The following is a 13343-nucleotide window of genomic DNA, read 5'->3' as shown; positions in this document are numbered from 1 at the left end:
GGGGAGAGCCAACTCAGTGCCGAGGTTTCCTTAACCAGGTGGGCATTTATTTCGAGTTGCTGCCACATGCCTTTCCTACTGAGAGATCAAAGGTGGGCTTCTTGATCTCGCTGCTCTCGGACAAGGCCTTGGCCTGGGCCAGCCCTTTATGGGAGAACAACAATCCGGTGGTTGCCGAGTTTTCCGGTTTTGTTGCTTCTCTTCGGAAGGTATTCGATGTGCCGGCTCGTGCTGCCTCTGCTGCGAAGCTCCTTATGTCCATCAGACAGGGTTCACGATCCGTAGCTGAATACGCCATTGAGTTTCGTACCCTGGCAGCAGAGGTGGGCTGGAATAATGAGGCTCTGGTCGCTGCTTTCTCTCATGGTCTCTCGGATGCCTTGAAGGATGAGGTTGCAGCTAAGGACCTACCAGTTGAGCTCGAGTCTCTTATTTCTTTCCTGATTTTGATTGACACCAGACTCAGGGAGAGACCTTCCTTTAAGGAGAACCTGCGGAGGTCTTCTAACAGATTGGTGCCTACGTTTGCTGTCCCACCCGTGCCTCCCTCTCCTCCCACGCCTCCTGGGGATGACTTGTCTGGGGGTGAACCCATGCAGCTGGGGTTTGCTCGCCTGTCCGAGGGGGAGAGGGCACTCCGGAGACGCGAGGGCCGATGCATGTACTGTGGTCTCGGTGGGCATTTTCGGTTGGCATGTCCGAACCGTCCGGGAAACGCTCGTACCCTGAGATCCTGTCGGGGGCAGATCTTGGGTGGAGTCTCCTCGTCCCCGGTTTCCCGTGTTGACAAACCACTGATCACTGTTGTCCTCTCCTGGGTCGGGGGCTCGGTGACGACCCAGGCGTTGGTGGACTCTGGTGCTGGTGGTTTGTTCATTGATAGTGTGTTCGCTGCCGCCAATTCCATTCCTCTGCAGGCTCGAGGTTCCCCACTGGCTCTTGAGGCGATAGACGGCAGACCCCTTCTGCCGCCACACGTGACTCATGAGACCCTTCCAGTGGGGATAGCCATTGGTGCCGTTCACAGAGAGTCGGTCTGCCTCCAGGTTATTTCGTCTCCACACTACTCGGTGGCCTTGGGGTACCCCTGGCTCCAGAAGCATAATCCGACTTTCGATTGGAGATCGGTCGAGATCCTCTCGTGGTCACCGCAGTGTGGGGCTAGTTGCATCCATGGGTCTGTCAAGTTGCTGTGTACTTCCTCGGACTCTCTGTTGCCTCCTGAATACGAGGAGTACCGGGATGTATTCGATAAGGTGCGCGCGGTTGCCCTACCTCCGCACCGCCCATACGATTGTGCCATAGAGTTACAATCTGGTGCCGTTCCTCCTCGTGGCAAAGTCTATCCACTGTCGGTAGCGGAGAATGAGGCCATGGAGGAGTACGTGAGGGAGGCGCTTTCACGCGGACACATTCGCAAATCTTCGTCCCCGGCAGGGGCTGGATTTTTCTTTGTGAAAAAGAAGGGCGGTGAGTTGAGGCCTTGCATCGATTACAGGGGTCTCAATCGCATCACGATCAAGAACGCTTACCCGATACCCTTGATTTCCGAGCTGTTCGATCGCCTTAAAGGGGCCACGGTCTTTACCAAACTCGACCTGAGGGCGGCATATAACCTGGTAAGGATCAAGGCGGGCGATGAGTGGAAGACCGCGTTTAACACCAGGACCGGTCATTACGAATCCTTGGTTATGCCCTTTGGGTTGTGCAATGCGCCCGCAGTCTTTCAGGAATTCATCAACGATGTTTTCCGTGACCTGTTGCAGCAGTGTGTGGTAGTCTATTTGGATGACATCTTGGTATATTCTGAATCCATGGAGGCCCACATTCTGGATGTCAGACGAGTGTTGCAACGGTTACGAGAGAACAAGCTGTTCGGTAAGCTTGAGAAATGCGAATTTCACCGATCCCAGGTAACCTTCTTAGGTTACATCATTTCCGCTGAGTGGTTCTCCATGGATCCTGAGAAGGTTTCGGCTGTCTTACAGTGGCCCCAGCCCAGTGGTCTTCGTTCCCTGCAGCGCTTTTTGGGCTTCGCCAATTATTATCGGAAGTTCATCAGGGACTTTTCCATGCTGGCCAAGCCTCTCACGGATCTGACCAGGAAGGGCAGTAATTCCCAGGTCTGGCCGCTCGAGGCCATCCGAGCTTTTGAGGCCCTAAAGTCCGCCTTTGTGTCGGCTCCGATTCTGTCGCATCCCAACCCTGGGTTGCCCTTTGTCCTCGAGGTGGACGCGTCTGAGACGGGAGTAGGCGCCCTTCTGTCTCAGCGTAGAACACCAGAGGGTCCTCTGCTTCCTTGTGGGTTTTACTCCCGGAAACTGTCTTCCGCGGAGTGCAACTATCAGATTGGTGACAGGGAGTTATTGGCCATCGTGCAGGCCCTTAAAGAATGGAGGCACTTGCTCGAGGGTTCGGTGGTTCCGGTCCTCATCCTGACGGACCACAAGAATCTGACCTACCTTTCTGAGGCCAAGAGATTGACACCACGTCAGGCCAGATGGGCTCTGTTCTTGTCACGTTTTAATTACGTGGTCTCCTACCTACCCGGTTCCAAGAACATCAGGGCGGATGCCTTATCACGGCAGTACTCCGAGCTGTCCAGGGAGGAGTCGATTCCGACTTCGGTCATACCTCCGAATCAGATCCTGGCCGCCATTCGCACCAGCCTGACCTCTCCCCTGGGTGAGCAGATTTTGGCGGCTCAATCTGGTGCTCCCTCTGGGAGACCCAACGGCAGATGTTTTGTGCCTGAGGAGTTGCGCACTCGGTTGTTGCGAACCTACCATAACTCCAAGACCGCGGGACATCCTGGAAAGAATCAGCTGTCCTGGGCTGTTTCACGTCTGTTCTGGTGGCCTTCCCTACGTTCCGACATCGCCGCATATGTAGCGGCATGCTCCGTTTGTGCCCAGAGTAAGTCCCCTCGGCACCTTCCGTTGGGCCTTCTGCAACCCATAGCCACCGGGGAGCGCCCATGGTCACACCTGGGGATGGATTTCATTGTGGACCTCCCTGCATCCCGAGGCCATACGGTCATTCTCATGATTGTGGATCGGTTTTCCAAAATGTGCCACTGTGTTCCTCTCAAGAAGTTACCCTCTGCACAAGAGTTGGCCACGATTTTTGCCAGGGAGGTCTTCCGGTTGCACGGTTTGCCTAAGGAGATTGTGTCGGATCGGGGGAGTCAGTTTGTGTCCAGGTTCTGGCGCGCCTTTTGCTCCCAGTTGGGGATTCATCTCTCCTTCTCCTCGGCCTACCACCCTCAGTCCAATGGGGCCGCAGAACGATCCAATCAGGCCTTGGAGCAATTCCTTCGTTGCTATGTCTCCGATCACCAAGACAATTGGGTTGACCTCCTGCCTTGGGCTGAGTTTGCCAGGAACACGGCGGTGAACTCTTCCTCTGGGACGTCTCCCTTCATGGCCAATTATGGGTTCCAACCTGCCGTGTTACCGGAGGTATTCTCTCCCCAGGATATTCCGGCTGTGGAGGATCACCTTTCCGTCCTACGTGCTTCTTGGGTACAGATCCAGAAGTCCCTTGAGGTCTCTGCGCAGCGCCAGAGATTCCAGGCTGATCGCAGACGAGCGCCTGCTCCTTCCTACCAGGTCGGAGACCGTGTATGGTTGTCCACCCGCAACCTCAACCTTCGAGTGCCCACTCCCAAGCTGGCGCCTCGCTTTGTTGGTCCCTTCCGAGTGCTTCGCAGGGTAAACCCGGTAGCCTATGCCCTTGCGCTTCCTCCTGGCATGCGGATCTCCAACGTGTTTCATGTCTCCCTGTTGAAGCCACTGGTGTGTAATCGTTTGACTTCCTCGGTTCCTCGGCCTCGTCCGGTCCAAGTGGGCAATCGTGAGGAATATGAGGTGAGCAATATCCTAGACTCACGCCTGGTCCGCGGTCGGTTGCAGTTTTTGGTCCATTGGCGTGGTTATGGTCCAGAGGAGCGTTCCTGGGTTCCCTCCGCAGATGTCCATGCTCCTGCCTTGCTCCGAGCCTTCCACGCACGCTTCCCTCAGAAACCGTTTTGTGCTCCGCGGAGGAGGGGCCCTTGAGGGGGAGGTACTGTCATGGTCTTACCTGCTTGCTGCTCTCCTTCGTTTGACATGTGCTGGCGGCCATCTTGGGTCCTGGGTTTCTTGTAGCCTTCCACCCTGCGGCTCCTCCTTCCCCTGGGAGGAGCTGGATGCCTAGCTCATATATATAGGAGGTCTGTGGCTTCAGTTCCTTGCTTGGTCCTCTTGTGTTCACATGCTTCTAAGACTGCTGCTGCTTCTGGTTCCTGATCCTGGCTTCGTCTGACTACCCTGCTGGTTCCTGATCCTGGCTTCATCTGACTACCCTGCTGGTTCCTGATCCTGGCTTCGTCTGACTACCCTGCTGGTTCCTGATCCTGGCTTCGTCTGACTACCCTTCTGGTTCCTGACCTCTGGCTTCGCAAAGACTCTGCTCGGTTTCACCATCCATTTGGACTTTTGCTTTACAGCTTTATTTTCAATAAAGCCTTCTTATTTTCATTTATCTCTTGTTGTACGTCTGGTTCATGGTTCCGTGACACAAACTGGGCTATAAAATATCTCACTGCACTGCTGAACGGCAATTAGCTACAAAACACTTGAACAACTCCATAGCAAATCCCTGGAAGAAGCCTTCACAGGTGAAACGGCGTTGGGCGGGAGACGGCTGCAGGGTCGACATCACGTCACTTGGTATTCGGTTACCTTTTATTGTTTATGTCTTATTCATGGGGTTTTTTGCAGTCCTTGGTTATTTGCACTATGATGATTTTTCACTGGTGCTATTATTTTTGCTGACTGTTTACCCCTTCTACTTTTCTTGGTGACTGTGATTGTGGCTGACCCTGCAGCCGCCCCCCGTGGTCTGTCCTCTCTCTCCTTGTGTAGTTTTTACCTGCTGCTCTGTATATTGTATATTTTTACGAATCTTGTTTATATTCTGAGTGTATTTCAATAAAGGTTATTTATAGAGATGGGACGGGGGATTCGTCGAATCCACGAATCCCTCGAATCTTGCTGGATTCGTGGGATTTGTGGACTCGAATCCCGACGTAATTTACCGGATACAAATCCGACGAATCCCGGTGGTGCCCAGACTGGTGGTGGCGGCGGCAGGGCACTCTAGAAGATGAGCGCTTCGCTGCTGCGACAGGGGAGGGAGAGGCTTTTCCTTTCCCTGTTCCTCTGATAGGCTGCCGGCACAAGGCCCGCAGCCTATCAGAGGCCGGTGCAGGGGGCGCGATGACATCATCGCGCCGCCTGAGCCGTACAGTGCGGTACACATGCCAGAAGAGGCCTGCATCGCAGCGGAGGTAAGTAAAAGTGGTTTTTTATTTTTTTATCTGTTACTGGCACATTGGCGAGGGGGAAAGGTGAGAGGCACTATGATACTACTGGCACATTGGGGGGAGGAGGCACTATGATACTGGCACAGTATGGGGGGAGATGGCACTATGATACTACTGGCACATTGGGGGGGGGAAACACTATGATACTGGCACATTATGGGGGGAGATGGCACTGAAACTACTGGCAGATAGGGGGGGAGGCACTATAATACTGGCACATTATGAGGGGAGATGGCACTATGATACTGGCACATTATGGGGGAAGATGGCACTATGATACTGGCAAATTATGGGGGGAGGTGGCACTATAATACTGGCACATTATGGGGGAGATGGCACTATGATACTGGCACATTATGGGGGGAGGTGGCACTATAATACTGGCACATTATGGGGGGAGATGGCAGTATGATACTGGCACATTATGGGGGGAGGTGGCGCTATAATACTGGCACATTATGGGGGAGATGGAACTATGATACTGGCACATTGGGGGGAAATGGCACTATGATACTGGCACATTATGGGGGGAGATGGCACTATGATACTGGCACATTATGGGGGGAGGTGGCACTATAATACTGGCACATTATGGGGGGAAATGGCACTATGATACTGGCACATTGGGGGGGAGATGGCACTATGATACTGGCACATTATGGGGGGAGATGGCACTATGATACTGGCACATTATGGGGGGAGATGGCACTATAATACTGACACATTGGTGAGGAGATGACACTATGATACTGGCACATTGGGGGGGAGATGGCACTATGATACTGGCACATTATGGGGGGGAGATGGCACTATAATACTGGCACATTGGGGGGGAGATGGCACTATGATACTGGCACATTATGGGGGGAGATGGCACTATAATACTGGCACATTGGGGGTGGCACTATGATACTGGCACATTGGGGGGGAGATGGCACTATGATACTGGCACATTGGGGGGGGAGATGGCACTATGATACTGGCACATTATGGGGGGAGATGGCACTATAATACTGGCACATTGGTGGGGAGATGACACTATGATACTGGCACATTGGGGGGGAGATGGCACTATGATACTGGCACATTATGGGGGAGATGGCACTATAATACTGGCACATTGGGGGGGAGATGGCACTATGATACTGGCACATTATGGGGGGAGATGGCACTATGATACTGGCACATTATGGGGGGAGATGGCACTATAATACTGACACATTGGTGAGGAGATGACACTATGATACTGGCACATTGGGGGGAGATGGCACTATGATACTGGCACATTATGGGGGGGAGATGGCACTATAATACTGGCACATTGGGGGGGAGATGGCACTATGATACTGGCACATTATGGGGGGAGATGGCACTATAATACTGGCACATTGGGGGTGGCACTATGATACTGGCACATTGGGGGGGAGATGGCACTATGATACTGGCACATTGGGGGGGGAGATGGCACTATGATACTGGCACATTATGGGGGGAGATGGCACTATAATACTGGCACATTGGTGGGGAGATGACACTATGATACTGGCACATTGGGGGGGAGATGGCACTATGATACTGGCACATTATGGGGGAGATGGCACTATAATACTGGCACATTGGGGGGGAGATGGCACTATGATACTGGCACATTATGGGGGAGATGGCACTATAATACTGGCACATTGGGGGGGTGGCACTATGATACTGGCACATTGGGGGGGAGATGGCACTATGATACTGGCACATGGGGGGGGGAGATGGCACTATAATACCGGCACATGGGGGGGGGAGGCGAGAGGCACTCCGCACTTGATACTGGCACATGGGGGGAGGAGAGAGGCATTTGATACTGGCACATGATTAGGGGGGCATCTATGGGGACACTTACTGGCACATTATTGGGTGGCACTGTGGGGCCACTTCTTATTGGCACATTATTGGGGGGCACTATGGGGGCATCTACTGAGGCCACAAAGAAGGGGTATTTTATATGGGGGGCTCTGTGTGGTACTAGTATTATCAGGGGTATTATCTGTTTCTGCAGTATAGTATTGGGGAGCACAGCGGAACAGTATTGGGGGTGTTAGGATGATTTGTCCAGAAGATGGGAGGATGATGGAAAAGTAGTAAACTAAGATTTTTTTTTGTCAAACTGCAGAGACGAAAAATGGCAGAAAAATGGTGGTCTGGTCTGAAGGTCTGAAAGGAGAAGATGAGGAAAGAGAACATCTACATCAAAGGAGACGTCACTGGATGTAAGAGGTATGTGGCGCTGTATAACCCTGTATGTTCTGTAGTGATAGGAGCAGGGGCGTAACGATCGCGGTCATATAGGGTGCGACCGTGACTGGGAGGTGGAGGTTCAGACAAACTGAAGCGGTCTGACTTTGTTTCTTACACCGTTCACACAATTATGTACAGGATTCGTAGGATTCGAGATTCGAAAGATTCAATATATTCGAGAACCTTTTCTGATTCTGATTTGAAAAAAATTGGATTCGTCCCACCTCTAGTTATTTATGTAATTTGCTATGGTGTTGTTCAAGTGTTTTGTAGTTATTTAGACTTAGTTCCTTTTCTCCTCCATATATATTTTGCTACTGTAGCTCTAGCATTTCTTATTGGTGTGAACGGTAATTAGGCCCACATTTTTTTCTATTTTCACACAAAAGGCTTTTCAACAGATATGTGCTACGATGAAAGCCAAATTTATTTGTATTTCCCCAGTAATACACACCAAACTGGGCTGTAAAATCTCACTGCACCGCTGAACAGCAGGACCAAATTGTTTTCCATTTTCACACAAAAGGCTTTTCAACAAATAATTGCTACAATGAAAGGCAAATTTATTTATAATTCCCAGTAATACATGGAAACTGGGCTATAAAATATCTCACTGCACCGCTGAACAGCAATTAGGCCCAATTTTCTATTTTCACACAAAAGGCTTTTCAACAGAAAAGTGCTACGATGAAAGGCAAATGTATTTGTATTTCCCCAGTAATACACACCAAACTGGGCTTTAAAATATCTCACTGCACCGCAGAATGGCAATTAGGCCCAGTTTTTTTTCTATTTTGACACAAAAGGCTTTTCTACAGATAAGTGCAACAATGAAAGGCGTACATATCTGTATTTCGCTAGTAATACACGGCAAACTGGGCTGTAAAATATCTCATTGCACCGCTGAACGGCAATTAGGCCAAAGTTTTTTTTCTATTTTTACACAAAAGGCTTTTCAACAGATAAGTACAACTATGAACGGCGAATATATTTGTATTTCGCCACTAATACACAGCAAAGTGGGCTGTAAAATATCTCACTGCAGCACTGAGCGGCAAAGATATTTTTCCTTTTTCCTCTAATACACGCAAAAAAGGGCTTTAAAACAGATAACTGCACCGCTAGGCGGCAAAGAAATATTTTTCTTTTTCCACTAATACACGCAAAACAGGGCTTTAAAACAGATAACTGCACCGCTAGGCGGCAAAGATATTTTTCCTTTTTTTACTAATACATGCAAAAAAGGGCTTTAGAACAGATAAGTGCACCCCTGAGCGGCAAATATATTTTACTTTTGCCACTAATACACGACAAAAAGGGCTGTAATTTTCGCACTTCACCACACAACGGCTAAGAAGCCCTTTTTTCCCACTAATTCAAGCCAAAAAATGCTTTAGAACATATAAGTGCAAAGAAGACATAGAAATATTTCCTTGTTAATGCCTGTATCAAACAGCACTTGCACCCTAATAAGAACAGTTTGATGGAATTACAGAGCTGTATAATGGCAATTTGGATCCCCAGTCAGTGCTGCAAAGTGTAATAGGATTGTTCCTATTACCCAGACTCTCACCTCCCTGACTGAACCCTGTTCAACAGAAATGCAGTGGAATGATTCCTCTCTATCCTTTCCCTTTAATAATATTTCCCTGCACTTGTAAATCATTTTTTTAGCACAATTACAATTTTTCTATCACTGTCCCTAGCGCCTGCAGACACGTCTCTCTTTGCACTAAGTATGCTGGTGAATGGCAGAATCTAAGATGGCTGCCGTATTTATAGGGCTGTGACATCACAGGTCTGGCTGACTGCTGATTGGCTGCATGCATGTCAGTATGGGTCATCCCGCCTTGACAGACTTCCTTTCTCCATGTATTCACACGTGCAGCAGCCATTTTAGGAACAATGCGATTCATTACTAAGAAGCGCAAGGAAATTAGAATTCGGTGCAAATCAAATTTTTCTTGAAATTCGGAACAAATTCCACTTCATCAGCTTCAATTCGCTCATCTCTAGTGGTAACAAATACATTTTTCCTAAAATTGCAGCTGCACGTGTTTCAAAGTGCAGCCATCCAATTCACTGTTAGCTATCCCCCTGTGATGTCAAAGCCCTATAAAAGCCTCATCCTGGGTAGTCTCTACCATTTCACTGTGACCTGAGCACCGGGAAAGACATGGCAAGCGCATGTTATCATGTAAATTTCTGGAGTTCTGTGATACTGGTCCAAGTGTTTGTGTGTTTGTATGTTTCAAATGGGACAATTAAACTGAGTGATCTGTTGGGGACAAGGACTTAAGGTGAGTTGTAAACCTCTCTATAGGTCTGTTCAATAGGATGTTATAAATGTGTCATTCCTTACCTCTCTTCCTCTTGACATGGTCCTTTTTCCTTAAATTTTCTGTTGGTTAAAGATATCCTGAGATACGAAGTGCAAGATAACCAGTTATGAGCGGCAGGGGCAATATTCGAATTTGCAATATTTTGCGAATATTTGGGCAAATATTCATCATATATTCGCGAATTTGTGATCTCCAGTCATATTCTTGATTGCGAAAATCGGCAATCAGAAAATTTGCGATAAAAATTTGCGATGCAAAAATTTGCGATCAACACTACTCCTATAGGCAACTTTCCTATTGGTTGCAAGGGATGTTGCTAAGTGCTATTTTTTGCGATAGATTCGCGATTACAATATTCCTGAATATGAATATAATAGCACTATATTCTAAATATTAGCGAATTCTCAAAGTGGCAATATTCACGATTAAAATTAGCGATTTGAATATTCGTGCTCAACACTAAAGATAGCCAGGTTTATAAAAATAATAATAATAAAAAAAAAAAAACTACTTTTCATTACTCACATCAAAGCTGGCCATTTTGTGCCACTCATCTCAGCTAAGACAAAAGGTGAAAGGTGAGGAAGGACACATATTGAGAAAAGAGAGAGAAGGTAAGAAAGGACACATCTGTAAAATATGAGAGGGCAAACAAATGTAATATTATAGAAAGAGATATACTGTATAATGGTGATATGATGACAGTGTCATTTGAATACAATCAGATTTTTTTTTTTAAATATAGTAATTAATAAAAAACACATCAAATTGTCTATTGCTGATTATCATTGTTTATACGGCATATTGAATAATGTTATTAAAACTTTTTATCCTGATTTACAATTGACACATGACACTGGTTTTTGCAGTTACTGCTTACATGTAAAGTGAGAACAGAGTTAATAATGTATTCATAATCATTCATTACGACAATGTTTATGAATATGCCATGAGGAAATAACAACTTGTAATTAACTTCTGTGCTCCTTAAAACAATGCATCCCTAATAATGATTATTCAGATATTATTAGAAGTGAAATTTACATAAAAAGAATCTAACATTTCAATAGACTAATGAGTCACTTAAATACATAGGTTTATAACAATTTACATTGATAACACAACTATATTGTAATGTGAGAGCATTAATCTATGCAAAACTAGTAATTGACTGTGAACTCCAAAGATGCCAAAAGTTCAATATTCCAAAATATTAAAAAAGGGTATTTTTTTTCATAGGCACAGGTTAGGAAGCTCTTCAGGGTACTGTAAACCAAGGAGTGACCTGGAATACATAGGTAAATAGCACTACAGTATTTCATTACAGTATATATAGTATGGGCACAGTAGGTAGCACTGCAGTGATTGTAGTATAGGTAAGGAGTGGTACAGTACATTTAATAATAGTAGAGAGCAGTAAAGTGTTCAAACCTCAGTAGCATGCTTCTAGACTATCATCGTATGCACTATAATAATACATTTTACCAATTTAATACCTATGTTGTTATGCTGAATTTTCATTAATCACATGTGTAGCTGAGTGACCACTGTATTTTGAGCAATTTTGTAAAATGTACAGTATAGAGTTTCTTTTTTCACAATAGGGAATTATGAAATGGAAGGGCCATGGGTATGCAATTACTTACTTTTTAAAATGGGTTACAGCACTAGCTAAGCACTGCATCTTCTTCAGAATTTTCCTCTGCACAGCAAGCGGGCAATGTAGGTGCAATTCACTGCACGGCGGGAGCCTAGGGAAGTTGCTGTACAAGGAAAAAAAGATGAAGTTTTTTTTTTTATCCATTTTAAAAGCTGAAGGTGCACTGGTTTCTTCGGTTTCTAAATTGGCAGGAGTCCCAGAGGTCAGATTGTCACTAACATATCTTAGAAATATGCCATAACTATCCATGATGGGAATACCCCTTTAATATAAATAGGAAATGCAGGGTGCACAATCCATATCCTCGCTAACTGACGTCTGTGCTGTTTTTTAATTCTAGTATCTTCAGTTTGGCCGTGCTATCAGTAAATTGTCAGGTGGGCTGTCCCCAGAGTTCAGCCAATGGAATGTCACCTCAGCTATAGATGCAAATCAATGGGGACCACCCACCTGACATTTCACTGCTATTGGGTGCTGAAACTAATGGAGATGGCTAGAAGAAACACAGCACAGGAGTTAGAGAAGATGCAGCTACAAAGTATGCACTTTTGTGACGTGAAATAATATGGTTTGTTGTCTTTTATCACCCTTTAACAGTGTGCCTCATTTTACACAAACAAAATTCAAGTATTTTATGTTCAATTATTATATACAGCATTTAGATATTGTATTTGTGCATATAAACAGTCTACAAATCAGAAAATAATATTTTGTTGAAAGAGTAGTAGATAATTGGTACAAATTTCCAACAGATGTTGGAAAACCACAATGAGTAAATTTAAACATTCGTAAAAAAAAAATTACAATGTAGTGCATAAAAGAGATTCATCTACAGTTTACCTATACATTACTAGTTATTAGTAGAGTTGAGCGGACACCTGGAAGTTCGGATACGACGGGTTCGGTCGAACTTCACAAAAAATCTCGAGTTCGGGACCCGAACTTGACCCAAACTTGACCCCGAACCCCATTGAAGTCAATGGGGACCCGAACTTTGGAGCACTGAAATGGCTCTAAAAAAGTTATGGAAAGAGCTAGAGGGCTGAAAAAGGCAGCAAAATGTGGTTAAGAGCATGGCAAGTGCTCTGCAAACAAATGTGTATAGGGAAATTACTTAAAATAACATAAAATATGTAAAAAAAAATAATAATAATCTTGATCTAGGAGGAGGAGGTCCATATAGAGTAGGAGGTTGAGGAGGCGGTTGATGTGGCGGTGTAGGTGGAAGAGGCGGTAAAGGAGGAGGAGGTAGCCAACACTGTTTTTTTTTTTTATTATATTTTATTTTATTTATTTTTTGTTTAAATTTGGGTAGACCCCAAAACATTGGGAAATAAAAAAATTTTAACAAAGAGAAAGTGCACTGGAGTACAACAATGGCTGTGTGAGGCCGGTATACATGTCTATTCTGCACAAGGTACGGACAAGTCCTGTGGGATCCCTGCCTGGTTCATTTTAATGAACGCGAGCTCGTCCACATTGGCTGTGGACAGACAGCTGCGCTTGTCTGTGATAACCCCCCCTGCCGTCCTAAACAAACCTTCAGACAATACACTGGCTGAAGGGCAGGCCAGCAACTCCAAGGCTTAAAGGGCAAGCTCAGGCCATGTGCTCAATTTGGAGACCCAGAAGTTGAAGGGGGCAGACCCATCAGTCAGTACGTGTAGGCGTGTGCACATATACTGCTCCA

This window comes from Bufo bufo, chromosome 3, assembly GCF_905171765.1.
Source record: "Bufo bufo chromosome 3, aBufBuf1.1, whole genome shotgun sequence".
NCBI lineage: Eukaryota > Metazoa > Chordata > Amphibia > Anura > Bufonidae > Bufo > Bufo bufo.
This window is presented reverse-complemented; position numbering follows the sequence as displayed.